The sequence below is a fragment of the Pan troglodytes genome, chromosome 8 (assembly GCF_028858775.2).
Source record: "Pan troglodytes isolate AG18354 chromosome 8, NHGRI_mPanTro3-v2.0_pri, whole genome shotgun sequence".
Lineage (NCBI taxonomy): Eukaryota > Metazoa > Chordata > Mammalia > Primates > Hominidae > Pan > Pan troglodytes.
Window position 1 is genome coordinate 113,855,267 of NC_072406.2, and position 14,749 is coordinate 113,870,015.

Here is a 14,749-nt window from a genome sequence, read left to right on the forward strand (position 1 = left end):
GCTGCCACTGACTGGCATCTCTGGAGCCTCTTTCCTGGAGGCTCAGATTCCCATCCTCTGGGTGTTGTCTGGCCCTTTTCTTCCTAAGTGCATTGTGTTCTTGCCCATTTTCCTGCCCACTTACAAAGGCTTATAAGGTTAAGCCCTTTGCCCAAGGTCACAGCTGGTTAGTAACAAAAGCCAGGCTAGAACCTGGGTTCAACCCTCAAAGTGAAGTCCTTCTAAGCTTCCAATGAAGGGTTTTATTTTCCTAACAAAGTGCCTTGTAACCTGAAGAGGTGAACCCCAGCCAATCTCAGACCCACTTTTTTTTTTTTTTTTTTTGCTAATTTAGCCACAGCCTAGGCCATTCCAGGGGTGGCAGAGTTCATAAGTAGTAAGTAAATGATTAGTAACCCCCCCACACCCCACCAAGGGTGCAGGTCAAGATCTCAGCACAAAGATCAGGTTGGAACTTCTGATCTCTCCCAGCCTGTCTGGGTAATCCCAGTCCCCCTGCCATACAGTTTGGGACCCATCTGACAATGGAGTTTCCAAGACTGGGCAGAAGGAGCAATGGGATTCGGTGTTCCCATGATAAAGAAGAAAAAGTTCACACTTCGATAATTCAGAGTCAGAAAAGCTTAGGGGTTAAAAACCTGGATTTGAAAGGCCAACAGATCTGGATTTATTTATTTAGAGACAAGGTCTCGCTCTGTCATCCAGTGGACTCAAGTGATCCTCTCACCTGAGTCTCCCAAGTAGCTGGGACTACAGGTGCACACCACCTCTCCCAGGTAATTTTTTATTTTTTGTAGAGACGGGGTCTCACTTTGTTGCCCAGAGTGGTCTTGAACTCCAGGCCTCAAGTGATTCTCCCACCTTGGCCTCCCAAAATGCTGGGACTGCAAGTGTGAGCCACTGTGCCTGGCCCAGATCTGGATTTAAATCCTAGCTGTAAAACTTTGGAAGGAAGAAATTCCTTTGCTTTTCTGAACCTCAGTCTCCCCAATGTAAAATGAAGATAATGTATTCAGGGGAAAAAACCCTCATGAAGGTAATAACTACCTCATAGTACTATTATGAGGATGAGATGAGATGAAGTGTACCAAGGCTTAGAACAATTCTAGTAGACAGTAAGCACTTAATAAATGGTATGTAGCTTTTGTTGATGTTATCTTTTCTCAAACTATCTCTAATCTTAGAAGGGTCCAGAACTCTGGGGACTGGTTGGCCAAGTTTCCCCAGATAATGTTTGCAGCCCTCTTATTTGCCCCATAATGGCAACTTCATTCATTAATTTACCAAAATTTATAAAGCACCTACTATATTCCAAGGCTACTTGAAACATTATAGTTACAAATAAGAAGTTACAACTCACTGTTGTAAATAGAATAATGTATAAGCCCAGAGGATTGCCTGGGAGACATAATAGAGGGTAGAAAAGTTTAGGTCTCAAAGGGTATGTAGGAGTTCACTAGGCAGGGGGAGCAGCACATGAAAAAACAAATGCATGGAAAAGCATGTAGCATTTGGGAAATGTTAAAAAGTTCTGCATCACTAGAACCTTCCACAAAAGAGGAAGGAAGCCAAGCACTGTGGCTCACACCTGTAATTCCAGCTAGTTGAGAGACCGGACGGGAGCATCACTGGAGTCCAGGAGTTCTGGGCTCCTGCAATATAGCTGCCTCTGTCTCAGAAAAAAAAAAAAAAAAAAAAGTGGTGTCGGGCATGGTGGCTCAGGCCTGTAATCCCAGCACTTTGGGAGGCTGAGACAGGCGGATCACGAAGTCAGGAGTTCAGGAGCAGCCTCGCCAACATAGTGAAACCCCGTCTCTACTAAAAATACAAAAATTAGCTGAGTGTGGTGGTGGGTTCCTGTAATCTCAGCTACTTGGGAGGCTGAGGCAGGAGAATTGCTTGAACCCGGGAGGCGGATGTTCCAGTGAGCTGAAATCGCACCGCCACCGCTGCACTCCAGCCTGGGCAACAGAGCAAGACTCTGTCTCTGAAAAAAAAAAAAAAAAAAATTGCGGATGGAGGTAAGTCTGAGAAGTTGTGGTCAGATTGTGGAGGACTCCCTATGCCCAGCTCAGGAATTTGAACTTTACCTTGTGGGCAGAGGGAAACTGGAGATTTTTGAGCCTGCGGGTGACTTGATATGCTCCTTGGTTTTGTTTAGAAATTTTTCTTCTGGATGCTTTGTAGTGGAATGATGGCAGAAGGAGCCCCCAAACTTTTGGGACAGGGAAGGGGATGCTGCCTCACTAGAAAGGCGAGAAAGTGCTGCTGCTGCTCTGGTTTCCCAAAGGGAGAAGTCAGTTTCCTCTCCACTTTTTGCATGTGCTGTTAGTTTATCTAAATTTCACAAAGGTTCTGGGAGAGTTTCAAAGACTTCAGAATTTTTGCTTTCACAAAACAGAGCTGAGGTGGCATCCTCTCAAAGTTCTTCTTGGCCCTACAAAAAACTGGTATTGATCTTGGGGTCAGGAAATCTGAATTTTATCTCTAACTTCTTTCTCTGTGTCTCTAACTTCTTTCTCTGTGGTTTTTAACTTTAATATATATATATATATATATATATATATATATATTTTTTTTTTTTTTTTTTTTTTTCAGACAGAATCTCGCTCTGTCACCCAGGCTAGAGTGCAGTGGCACAATCTCGGCTCACTGCAAACTCCGCCTCCCGAGTTCACGCCATTCTTCTGCCTCAACCTCCCCAGTAGCTGGGACCACAGGCGCCCGCCACCACACCCAGCTAATTTTTTTTTTTTTTTTTTTTTTTTTTTTTTGTATTTTTAGTAGAGACGGGGTTTCACCGTGTTAGCCAGGATGGTCTCGATCTCCTGACCTCGTGATCTGCCTGCCTCAGCCTCCCAAAGTGCTGGGATTACATATGTGAGCCCACACCCGGATCTTAGTGTTCGCATGTTGTATTACTTTTTATCCTTTTACTTTCAGCCTACTTATGTCATTATGGGTTTTGTTTGTTTGTTTGTTTGTTTGTTTTTGAGACAGAGTCTCATTCTGTCACCCAAGCTGGAGTGCAGTGGTGTAATCTCAGCTCACTGCAACCTCCGCCTCCTGGGTTCAAGCAATTCTTGTGCCTCAGCCACCCAAATGACTGGGATTACAGGCACATGCCACCACTCCCGGGTAATATTTGTATTGTCTTTAGTAGAGACAGGGTTTCACCATGTTGGCCAGGCTGGTCTCGAACTCCTGGCCTCAAGTGATCTGCCTGCCTCAGCCTCCCAAAGTGCTGGGATTACAGGTGTGAGCCACTGCGCCCAACCTTCTAACTCCTAATTAATTGGCTGTATGAGCTTGGGCAAGTAAATCTCTGTTCCTCAGTGCCACTTCCCTTCATCAGGTGGGAACTCTCCCCTGACAGAAATTCCCTAGCACCGTTTGGCACCTGTCTGGGGTCACTTTTGTCATTACATTCTGCTTTGCATTATTAGTTATTGTTGTGCTTTGCAGAGTGGAAAGAGACTGGCATCAACAAATCTAGCTTTAAATCCTGGCTTGGTCACTTACCAACTGTATGGCTTGGAGAAGTTATCTAATTATCTGAACTCTCATTTCCTCTTCTGTAAGTCTGGAATATTTATACCTAACACATTGGGTCATTAGAAGGTCAATAGAAGGAATAATTGAAATAAAGTATGGCTGGGCCCAGTGGCTCATACCTACAACCCTAGCACTTTAGGAGCCAGGAGGATCACTTGAGGCCAGGAGTTTGAGACCAGCATCGGCAACAAAGCAAGGCTCCATCTCTACAAAATAAAAATAAAAAATGAGCTGAAGGTGGTGGTGCATGCCTGCAGTCCCAGCTACTCAAGAGGCTGAGGTGGAAGGATTACTTCAGCCCAAGAGATCAAGGCTGCAGTGAGCCGTGATCCTGCCACTGCACTCCAGCCTGGGCGAAAGAATGAGACTGTCTCAAAAAAGAAAAGAAAAGAAAAAAGAAATAAAGTGGCTGGGTGCAGTGGCTCACACCTGTAACCCTAGTACTTTAGGGGGCCGAGGTAGGCAGATCATTTGAGTCCAGGAGTTCAAGACCAGCCTGGACAATGTGGTGAAACTGTCTCTACAAAAAATACAAAAATTAGCTGGGCATGGTGGCATGCACCTGTAGTCTCAGCTACTCGGGAGGATGAGGTGGGAGGATCGATTGAGCCTGGGAGGTGGAGACTGCAGAGAGCCGTGATTGTACCACTGCACTCCAGCCTGACTGAGCAAGACTCTGTCTCAAAAAAAATAAAAATAAAAATAAAGAAAGTATAGGCTGGGCGTGGTGGCTCGTTCCTGTAATCCCAGCACTTTGGGAGGCTGAGGCGGGTGGATCACCTGAAGTCAGGAGTTCGAGACCAGCCTGGCCAACCTGGTGAAACCCCGTCTCTACTAAAAATACAAAAATTAGCTGGGCGTGGTGGTGACCGCCTGTAATCCCAGCTACTCGGGAGGCTGAGGCAGGAGAATCACTTGAACCCGGGAGGCAGAGTTTTCAGTGAGCCGAGATTGCGCCACTGCACTCCATCCTGGGAGACAGAGTGAGACTCTGTCTCAAAAAAATTAAATTAAATAAGTAAAGTACATAAACAGTGCCTGAAACCCAAGGCACTCACTAAAAAATATTTGTGTGAACATAATATAGACCTCTCACCACACACACATACAGTAGTAGTCTTGGTACCTAAGCACTTAGCTTAAAACATTTATATATTGTGGACTTAGTGTCAGTATTGATACTGCATTTATGCCTTGGTTTTCTTATCTTTAGGGTAGTGATACTATCTGACTTACTGCACTGAATAGCTGGAATAAAACTGAAAAATATGCCCATTTGTAATTGCCTCTTCGACATTCAACCATAACTTATGTATGTAGTTTCTCTTACTAGACTGCAAGCTCCCTGGGAACAAGAACGAATCATTGGTTTCTCTGTAGAGAGAAGTGGAATGGAGCCTAGGGCTCTGTGCATGTGAGTGGAAAGAATCATTCACAAGCCCCACATTCTTCTTGGAGCAGTCCCCAAGCTGGGAGCTGCCTCCAGCCAAGCCCACTATCCCCTTTCAGTTGCTACTTTTGCTGACTTTACACAGGTCAAGTGTAATCATCACCCAAGTTTACTTCACGTTTGTCTTGAAGATAATGTCCTAAGCTTCTTAACCCAGGCCCCAGTCACGAATGGCAGCCAGAGGCCTGGCCTTGAGCTGCTGAGATGTTGAGGAAGTGAGCAGGGACCAGCAGGGTCTCTCTCTAACTGCGGCACAGAGCCAGTTCTTGGTGCCAGCCCCAGAGGATGGTCATTCTGGGAAGCCTGAGCTTGGGGGCTGCAGGTGAAAGGCCAGTCAGAGAGCCCGCAGCATCAGAATAAGCTCCCGGCCTTAGCACCAGCAAAATGACCCCTTCTCAGAGTCCAAAGCTGCTGCCCACTCAGCAGTAGCACAGGGAGACCCCTGCCCCTGGGACCCATCCCAACCACCTCTCTTTGCCCTCATCCCCAGTTGGCTTAATTCCAAGGATCCTCCTAGATGGATTGGGATTCTCAGTCGGCCTTCAGAGCCACGCCAGGGCCACATAACAGCTCAGCCAAGCACATTGATGCAGCAAAATTTGGTGGGTCAGCGCTGGAGGGCCTGGAGCTGCTCTGCAGCGGAAGTTTCCCTGTTGGATCCCTGGAAACCTCAAAGGCCATACCCCCTCTGAGACACCTTCTAACCTGCATCTGTATCCTTGGAGGCAGGCAGGGAAGGGGTTGAGCTTAAGATAATCTACTCAGCCTGCTGAGGGCTTCCTCTGAGGGCTCTGGGCTGCCTAGGAAAAGGGGAAAAGGAATTCTTCAAACAACAACCCTCATAGCAAGTACTGAGCGGATGCTGTGCCCAGCACTGTTTTGACTACTGGGTGTGCTTTCTTGTTGGCCTTCCACCTATAAGTAGGCACTATTGTGAATCCCATTTTACACATGAGGAGACTGAGTCCTAGAGAGGTGAAAAAACTTTCCCAAGGTCACAAGGATCCCAGCTAGACAAATGACCACTCCTAGCCTTTGTCTCACATAATGGCTTGAAGGGGAAGAAAGAATTTATTCTGAAATTAACCACGGTTCTTGGGCTCTCCTGCAGGATTTCAAGTGTGCAGAATGCAGCCTGGCAGAAGGTGCATGAGTACTTCAGAGTGCAAAAGCCCTGGGTTCAGGTCCAAAGTCAGCCACTGCCTAGCTCTAGCGCTTCAGGCAAAGTGCTTCAGTCAAATGGGGCTAGTAGTTCTGACCTTGCAGGGCTATTGTGAGGATCAGAATAACACACTCAGCATGCCTGGCAGCTGGTGGGTGCTCAGTACATGGTCACCATGGCTATTCCTCTCCTCTGCCCTCCCTTGGCTGAGCGGGTGCAGGCCCCCATTGCTGCTGGCGGCCCCATCACTGACTGCTCCAGCAGTCCATTGGAGTAAGTGGAAGCAGCTGGGAGAGGGGTCGGGGGAAGAGGGGAAGGGAGGGGACAGCTTGAGAGCTTGAGTGACTGCAGGCCAGCCCTGAGGGCCTCACAGGGGATATAGGCCCTAGCCACAGGTGCACCAATTACTCTCCCCTCAAAGAAAGCCTGGGGTTCACTTCTCCCCCACCCCCGTTTTCCCACTCTGCTCAGCCCTGACCTTTCTGCAGAAGGCAGTGGCAGCTCCGCAGCACCAGTCCGCTGGCTGGTCGTTTGTCTTCAGGTTTCACAGCCTCCCTGAGGCTCCCAGTGCTTTGCAAGTTTTCCCTCCCTTTCCCAGCCACTTCCCAGTTAGCCTGGGAGCCTCTTAGTGGCAGCTCGGGTTTCATTCCTGGGAGCTTTGTTCCAAATGGAAGTTTCTGGTTGGGATAATCCCTGGGTGTGAGTGGTCAGTGCAGGAAGAGTCAGGAGCCTCTCTGGGAGGCAGTGGGAACAACCCCACTAGTCCAGGTGCTCTGAGAGGGAGCAGAGCTGGGCTCCTTGTCCTGGAAGCACCTTCCCATCCAGGCCCAGGGGCTGACCCTGGGCAGCCGGCCGGGAGCCCACCCATCTCTTCTCTGGTAGGTCCTGGCCATCATCCTCTCCTGGATGCCCAAGAGAGTTCTGAAGGGTTCAGACCCTTCATCTCCTTTACCACCTGCTGCAGTTGAGATACCAGGCACAAGAAGCTGAAGGGACCCCGATCCCTGAGGCATCCAAAGCAAATATTGTTTAAGTCTATTTTATAAAATAGGCTTCCATACAGGTTTTGCTCAGGAAAAAAGTTTCTGTTGCTAAAAAAAATTTTTAAGCAAATAATCTAATTCAAACCTTTTACTTTCCAGATGAGGAAATTAAGGTTCAGAAAAGACAAGTTTCCCAGAGGATCCTACAGCAATTCCATTCTCGTCTGTCTTCTCTGTGAAGGCGCTTGTGAGCCACGCAGGCACAGTGCCTGGTGCTAACCCACGTGTTACCTGCGCCATGTTGTGTAGTAGACTCAGGTTCACTACTCTGGGAAGCCCAATACATGGGCCAGCCTGAAGGCAGGGACCTTGCCACATCCACCCTGCTCTCTCCAGTAATTCAATACTCAGTGTGCATGGAATTCAACTGGGACTGAGCCAAGTGGAGCTGAACTCCAGCAGAACCAGCCCAGGGTCCTGTCTTCCACCAGTTTTCAGCTGCCTGAAAACCAGCCATGGCCAGCACACTCAGCATTCCTGCCCCCATCCCCTAAACCCCAGCGTCTTCACACAAACCCTGCTCTTCCTGTCTCAGCCTTTCCCACTCCTCATCAGGAAGGCCTGTCTAACCATGGCCATCTGCTACATGGGAGGCCTTAGGAGTCAGGGATCTATCCAAGCTGTGCACCATTGCTTCCCAACACTCTACTGCCTGGCATATAGGAAGTGCTCAGTAAACCCTTCGTGAATCAATGCAAGGCACTAGGGAAAGGAAAGCCTTCGCATTTGGCTAGAGGAAAGGTCAGAGCCTTGAATGTCAGCTGTGTTCTCAGTGCTTCTCTCTTGTTCTGTTTTTCCCAACTCCAGCAACTCAGGCTTGACTTTTCGCCAATTTGCCTGGGCTTATTTGGAGTGAGAGGGGCGGGAGGCAAAGCCAGGTCTGAGGGATAGAGAGGCAAGAACGTGCACACTGGCCCCCAGGATAAGCAGGGAAACCATCCCCCTTGCAGCCACCACATCATCCGTCCATCTCAGTTCTCCCAGGCCTTCAGGGGCCGGGGCCTTTGGCAGCCACACCTGCTTGGATGAGTGGAAGGGATGGGGAGAGGCCAGTCAGTCTCTGTGTGCATGAGGGACCTTGCCCAGCCTCTTTCCCAGCCTCCTGGCTGCCTTAGGCCCTTGGCTGCCAGAGCTCTTTCCCCAGGGAAGCAGCCTCCTTACAGACTCTGCTCCTCGGTGGCTCTCTGATGATGCCACTGTGCAAACCTGGGCTCCCAGGGACTTGGCTCAGGTGGCCCACCCCGTCTCCCAGATTCCCTCCCGGCAGTAGCCACCATCACTGTTAGGAAGCATTGTTAAGGTACCCGCTGGACACTTGACACACTCATTTTAACTCAGTCCTGGCAACTCCTATGGTGGAGTGATTCCCTGTTGTGCAGGTGAGGAAGTGGGGGCTGGGAGAAGTGAGCTGACTTGCCCCGGTTAAATGACCAGGCAGTGACAGAGCCAGGGTTCAAGCTCAGGGCTGCTGGACTCCAAAGCCCTTGCCCCTCACCCTCACACCAAGCCACTTCTGATTTCTGGCTGTCCCTGTGGCCATTCCTCTGACTTCCTTCTCTGACTCTGCTGAGGCCTGGAGGATGCCACAGCAGTGTCAGAGCAAATGCCAGGGGTGGGGGGGAGTGAAAAAAAGGAAAATCCCCTTTTCTTTACATTCCCTCTGTCTACCTACCCCGCTGGTCTGATGAAAGTGCCCAGATGGGGGCCTGCTTCCTGGGGCCAGTTTCTTGCACAGGGCCTGCCACCAATACCAGACTCTCTCATCCCTCACACACTCATACACACTCATACCAGGGTTGCCCAGGCCAAAATAGCAACTTTAAACACCACCTGCTTAGGCTCTGACCGCCCCCCACACTCAGCACAAAGCTGTGGCTTTAGCCATTTGGTCACTCGGCTCACCTTGTCGTCAAGCTCTTTTTCCCAGAGCCCCAGCTACCCATCACACCTCATTTAAGGACACCCCTAGCAGCCACCCTCCCTCCCTGGGCTGCTCTCATCCCTTCTCAGGAACCTCCTCTGCCACTCAGCTCAGGAGCCCCCACCCCCAGCACCCCAGGGAAGATAAGACCTGCCTTAAGGGAAGTGGCTGGAACTTGAGCCCAAGGTAGAGAAGTCAGCCCAAACCCTCAGAAGCCTAAGCCTCAGCGTCCTGCTGACCTGGCCTGTTCTATCAGAACTGAGATCAGGCAGCTCCTACATGGTGTATTACCCAGGATGAATGTTTTATGAGTTTGCTCTTCATTACCAAGGGCTCCTTGCAGAGGGCGGGAGGGGGAGGGTATAGAAAAAGCCCAGGGAGAGACTGGGCAGGGAGATGGGTTGGAAGAGCATGGGGTGGCCCAGGTGTCTTTATGATGGGACAGGGGGCAGTTCTTTGTGAAGAAATATTCTGCAGGACTTGGTGATATCTGTCATATTGAGATGATTGAATGTCAGAAGCTAGAAACAGGGAAGAGTCCAAGAAGGTGGTTTTGGAATCTGGGTTTTCGGGGGGCTGCATGTATGGGGTCATAGGGACAGCTGGAATTGGGTGTTGGCCCAGGCCACCCCTACCCTCTGAAGTCACCGACCAGTCCTCTAGGAAGTTGGCCTGGGTCTCAGGACCACAGTGCTGTGGCTGCTGCAGGCTTTGCTATTCTGCCACTCTCGGGTCCCAAGCCAGGCATCTTCCGGACCTATGGGGTCAAGGGAATGCAAGGCAGCACACTGGCCAGAGCTCTATTCAGGCTTCTCTGTGCTCCCTGAATGCCATGCCCAGGCCTGGGCCCTTGTTCTGAGCACCTCCAGCCAGGCCCTTACCTACAGCCCATCTGAGTCTTCATGACTGGGGGACCTGGCCATATCTCCAAATGCCAATGGTGGGGACCTTGGTCAGCAGGGCAGAGTGCTGACTGTCCTCCCCCAATACCCACTGCTCCATACACGGCCAGGGAAGGAATGGCAGGAAACGCTCCCCAAACCCACCCAGGGGCTGCAGCCAGTTCCACTATTGCCAAGAGAGGGGCTAGGGAGGGAGCTAGACCGCAGAGGGAGCCGGAGCCTCGCTCAGGGCCTGCCAGCAGGGAGGGGGTGGGTTTTGCATGAGGGGTCAGCTCTGGGGACTGCCCAGATGGAGAGTTACTTCTTGAGGGTCAGCAAGAGATCCAGATGGGGAAGGGGGCAACCAAAGGAACCTATTGGCACAACCCTCCACGGCAACATGGGACTTGGGGATCCCCCTGGAGTTCCTGCCAGCTCCCCATCTGTCTTGCTACCACTTACTCCTCCTCTCTCCTCTGCTCTCTCTGGCTCTTAATTCCCCTTCACTCTCTCCTGTGAAGTCCTCTGGTTGCTACGGAAACCTGATGGCGATGAAGAAAGCAGAATTTGGGAAGGTTCTGAGATGTCCAGCCCAATAGGCCCTGCCTAGATGTCTGCCTGTCCAGGTTTTGGAGACATTTGTTGCAGCTTGAGAAAATGATGGGGGGCCTGTGCCAGACAGCCTTGGACCTTTTTCAGTAAGCAGTGCATGTCAGATGGGCGAAGAGAAGTCACCCATCCCAGGACCATCCTCAGGTCTCCCTGCCCTTCAGACATTTCCTAACGCCTGACCCATGGCCTGGATACAGAGGACTCCCAGCCTGCCTTCTCCGCAGCTGCCTCAGAACCTGCTCTATGTGGATTGCTTGCACAAATGCTTGCTGAACACCCACCATGTGCTGGGCACCATTATAGGCACTGGGCTTTCATCAATGAGCGATTCAAACAAAGTTCCTGCTCTCCTGGGAGGTAAGGGTAGAGTAGACCAAAAGCAAGTAAATAAAAAATCAGGATAAGATCAGACAGTGATAAGTGTAACGTAGAAAATAAAGCACAGGCCGGGCACAGTGGCTCACGCCTGTAATCCCAGCACTTTGGGAGGCCGAGGCAGGTGGATCACCTGAGGTCAGGAGTTTGAGACCAGCCTGGCCAATATGGTGAAACCTCATCTCCACTAAAAATACAAAAAAAAAAAAAAAAAAAATTAGCCAAACGTGGTGGCACCTGCCTGTAGTCCCAGCACTTTGGGAGGCTGAGGCGGGCGGATCATTTGCGATCTGGAATTCGAGACCAGCCTGACCAACATGGTGAGATTCTGTCTCTAATAAAAGTACAAAAAAACAAAAACAAAAAATTAGCCGGGTATGGTGGCGCCTGCCTGTAGTCCCAGCACTTTGGGAGGCTGAGGCGGGCAAATCATTTGAAGTCTGGAATTTGAGACCAGCCTGACCAACATGGTGAACTCCTGTCTCTAATAAAAGTACAAAAAAAAATTAGCCGGGTGGGGTGGCGCCTGCCTGTAGTCCTAGCTACTCAGGAGGCTGAGGCACAAGAAACGCTTGAACCCGGGAGGCGGAGGTTGCAGTGAGCCAAGATCATGTCACTGCACTCCAACCTGGGCGACAAAGCAAGATTCCATCCCCCCGCCCCTCAAAAAAAGGCAGACAGTGAGAGCGGAGAGACCCACATCACGCAGTCGGCCAGCCAGTGATTTGGAGGAAAGACATTCCAAGTGGCAAGAACAGCAAGTGCAAAGGCTCTGAGGCTCCCTGGGCTTGTTAGAGAAGCTGGAGGAAGTGTGTCCAGGGAGCAGCAGGCAAGAGGGAGGGTGGGAAGTAGTGGAGTTCCACAGGCAGAGCATGGAGAGGCTTGTGCTGGCCTGAAAATGAGTTTGAATTCAAGTGTAGGTATGGTGGGAGTAACACAATCAGATTTGCGTCTTGAAAATTCTGGCTTCTGAGTGCAGAATGGATTGTAGGGGGATAAGACAGGAACCAGGAAGAGCAATTGAGGTTGGGGGTGGGTACTGCCATAAACCAGACAAGAACTGATGATGGCTTGGAGCAGGGTGGTAGCAGTAGATAGGTAGATAGGGTGGGTGGTGGATGGATTGGACTGGAGAGATGTTCTGGAGGGAAAGCCAGCAGGAACTGCTGATGAGAGGCAAGGGTGATGCTCCCAGGTTAAACCAGCCCCGTTTTTTGGCCACCTCCTCTCAGCCCTGGGGTTGAGTGGGGGGTAAGGAGTAGGGAGGCAGGATGACATGAAACTTTTCCCTAGCCCCAGGTAAAGCTCCGGACTCAGAATCCTTCTGTCCTTCCCCTAGGTCATCAGGCCACAGCACTCTCTGCTTTTCCCCCTGCCTACCTCGTGGGCCACACGGTCTCAGTCTTCTTTGCCAGTTCTCCCTCTTCACCTGTCCTCTAAATTTTTGGAGCACACTGAGGCTTGGCCGGCTCCTCTTCTCCATCTCTGCTCACTCCCTAAGGAATCCATCCTGTCTCCTGGCTTTGAAAATCATCTGTGTGCTGAACACTCCCGGATTGCTATCTTCACATTAGACTTCTCCCCTGAATTCCAGACTCACACACAACTGCCTACTCATCTCCTCTTGAATACATATGTAGTCAGCTCAGATGTAACATGTGCAAAACCAAACTCCTACCCTTCCCCCTCCAAATCTGCCCATCCTGGAATCTCCCCCATCTCAGTGAATGACACCTCCATCTTTTTCGTTGCTCAAGCCGGAAACCATGGGAAACTCCTAGACTCCTCTCTTTCCGCACAAGCCACATCCAAATCCATCAGCAAATCCTGCCATCTCTACTTGCGAAAAATGTCCAAAACCCCACTCTCTCCTGACCATCTTCCATTCACTACTATCTCTCACCTGATTATTGCGGTAACCTCATAACTGGTCTCCCTTGCCCTGCTACCTTCTAGTCTCAACACAGCAGCCAAAGCAACCTTGGGAAAACTTAATTCAGATCATGTCACTCTACTGTTGAAAACCCTCAGTGAAATTAGCTATGTGTGTAATCCCATGCCTGTAATCCCAGCTACTTGGGAGGTTGAGGCAAGAGAATCGCGTGAACCCAGGAGGCAGAGGTTGCAGTGAGCCGAGATCACACCATTGCACTCCAGCCCGGGTGACAGAGGGGGACTCTGTTTAAAAAAAAAAAAAAATCCTCAGTGGTTTGCAGTCTCATCCAGAGTCAAGCTGAAGTCTTTTCAATGGCCCCACAGGATCTGCCCTTTGCCAAAAGGTCTCTGCACCCCTTCTGTCTCTGTGACCTCACCTCAGTTTCTGTCATTCTCTACTACCCCCAACCCCCAACTGCACACCCCCTAGATCCTCCCGTAGCTGTGCCGCGGCCGTGGTGGCCTCCTTCCTGTCCCCCTAATGCAGTGTGCCTTTGCAGTGGCTGCTCCCTCCACCTGGATCGTCCTCCCCCAGGTAGGGGAATGTCTTACCCTGATGGAGTGTGCTCAGACCCGAAGTTATCCACAAGGTCTTCCTGATCACCTTGTTTAAAATCGCCACCACCCTTCACACTCATCCTCTTCTCTGGAATATTGAGATGGCTGGATGTCAGAGGCTAGAAACAGGGAAGAATCCAAGAAGGTGTTTTTTGAATCTGGGTTGGTCTATGTGGTGGTTGTCACTGACTGATGTGTCCTCCCTCACTAGAATATGGGCTCCAGAGTAACAGGCATTTTTGTGTCTTATTTTCTGCTCTGTCCCCTCACCCAGGACAGAGCCTGGCACATCATAGGCACTCAGTCAACATTTACTGAATGAATGAATGGAATTAGGGAAAGACCTGCAGCCTGCAGGAGGCAGCCTGGATCTGGGAGGGGAGACCCAATTTCTAGGACAGCACCAGCTTTGACCCTAGCCATGGGTCGTCTGGGCTGCAGTTGTCATCTGTGGAGGGTGGGGAACTCCTGAGGCCCTTTGTAGCAGCAACATTCTAGAATGATGCTTGACCCTGGCCTCACCTGCTTCCATTTGGCTGAGGGAGGAAGGGAGGGGTAGAGGCGGGACCTAGTGCTGTGGAAAGAGAGAACTCTTGCTCATTCTTTCTAGTCAAGACCCAAGTGGACTCTTTGCTGGCTTTGAAAGGAAAGGCATTTCTGGCTTGTACTTGGCAGGACTCTGGGAGCCCTGGGTGAGGAAGGAATGAGCCAGAGGGTGCAGCCCCAGCTGCTGAGTGGGCACAAGTAGACGCCTGGCCACTGGGCCTGGGTTCCTCCTCATGGAGACCGCCCTTCTGGGGCGTCATGGGGAGGAGGCAGGAGGAGAATTGAAGTGAGGACTGGGGAGAGGGAAGGCTGGAGAGGGCCTAGTGTGTGGATCGGCTGGGCTCACACGCAGGCCCTCAGTGGGTGTGCACGGTCAAGCCTTGAAGCAGCCCTCAGCCCGCCCCTAGGCCCTCGTAGCCAGCACCAACTCTGGGACAGAGTGGCACGGGGCCTTTTGGCTGAGAGAAGCCCAGTCCTCCTCCCTTTTCTGGGCCTTGCAACAGCTCCCTGCTTGTTTTCCCCGAAATAAATGGGCTGAGCATATTGGGCCGGCAATAACCCCTTGAAATCAGTTGTTATCACAGTTAACAACCAGTTTGGCTTCAGTTCAGGCTGTTAACTATCAAACCACTAAGTGCCGGTAATGATTGATTCTTGGCCAGTTGCAGCTTGAGTGGGCTGTAAAACCCTGTTAGTGAGGGCTCTGTGGAG

General features: G+C 50.7%; 1 long non-coding RNA gene across 1 annotated transcript; it reads right to left on the reverse strand.

Moving 5' to 3' along the window:
- Positions 1-9,613: 9,613 nt before the first annotated feature.
- On the reverse strand, positions 9,614-13,944 carry LOC107966819 (uncharacterized). The gene is made up of 4 exons (XR_001706807.4): positions 13,837-13,944; positions 13,487-13,611; positions 10,475-10,554; positions 9,614-9,888 (listed from the first exon to the last, which is right to left on the reverse strand). It is a non-coding gene; the product is annotated as an uncharacterized LOC107966819 (long non-coding RNA).
- Between the last annotated feature and the right edge of the window lie 805 nt (positions 13,945-14,749).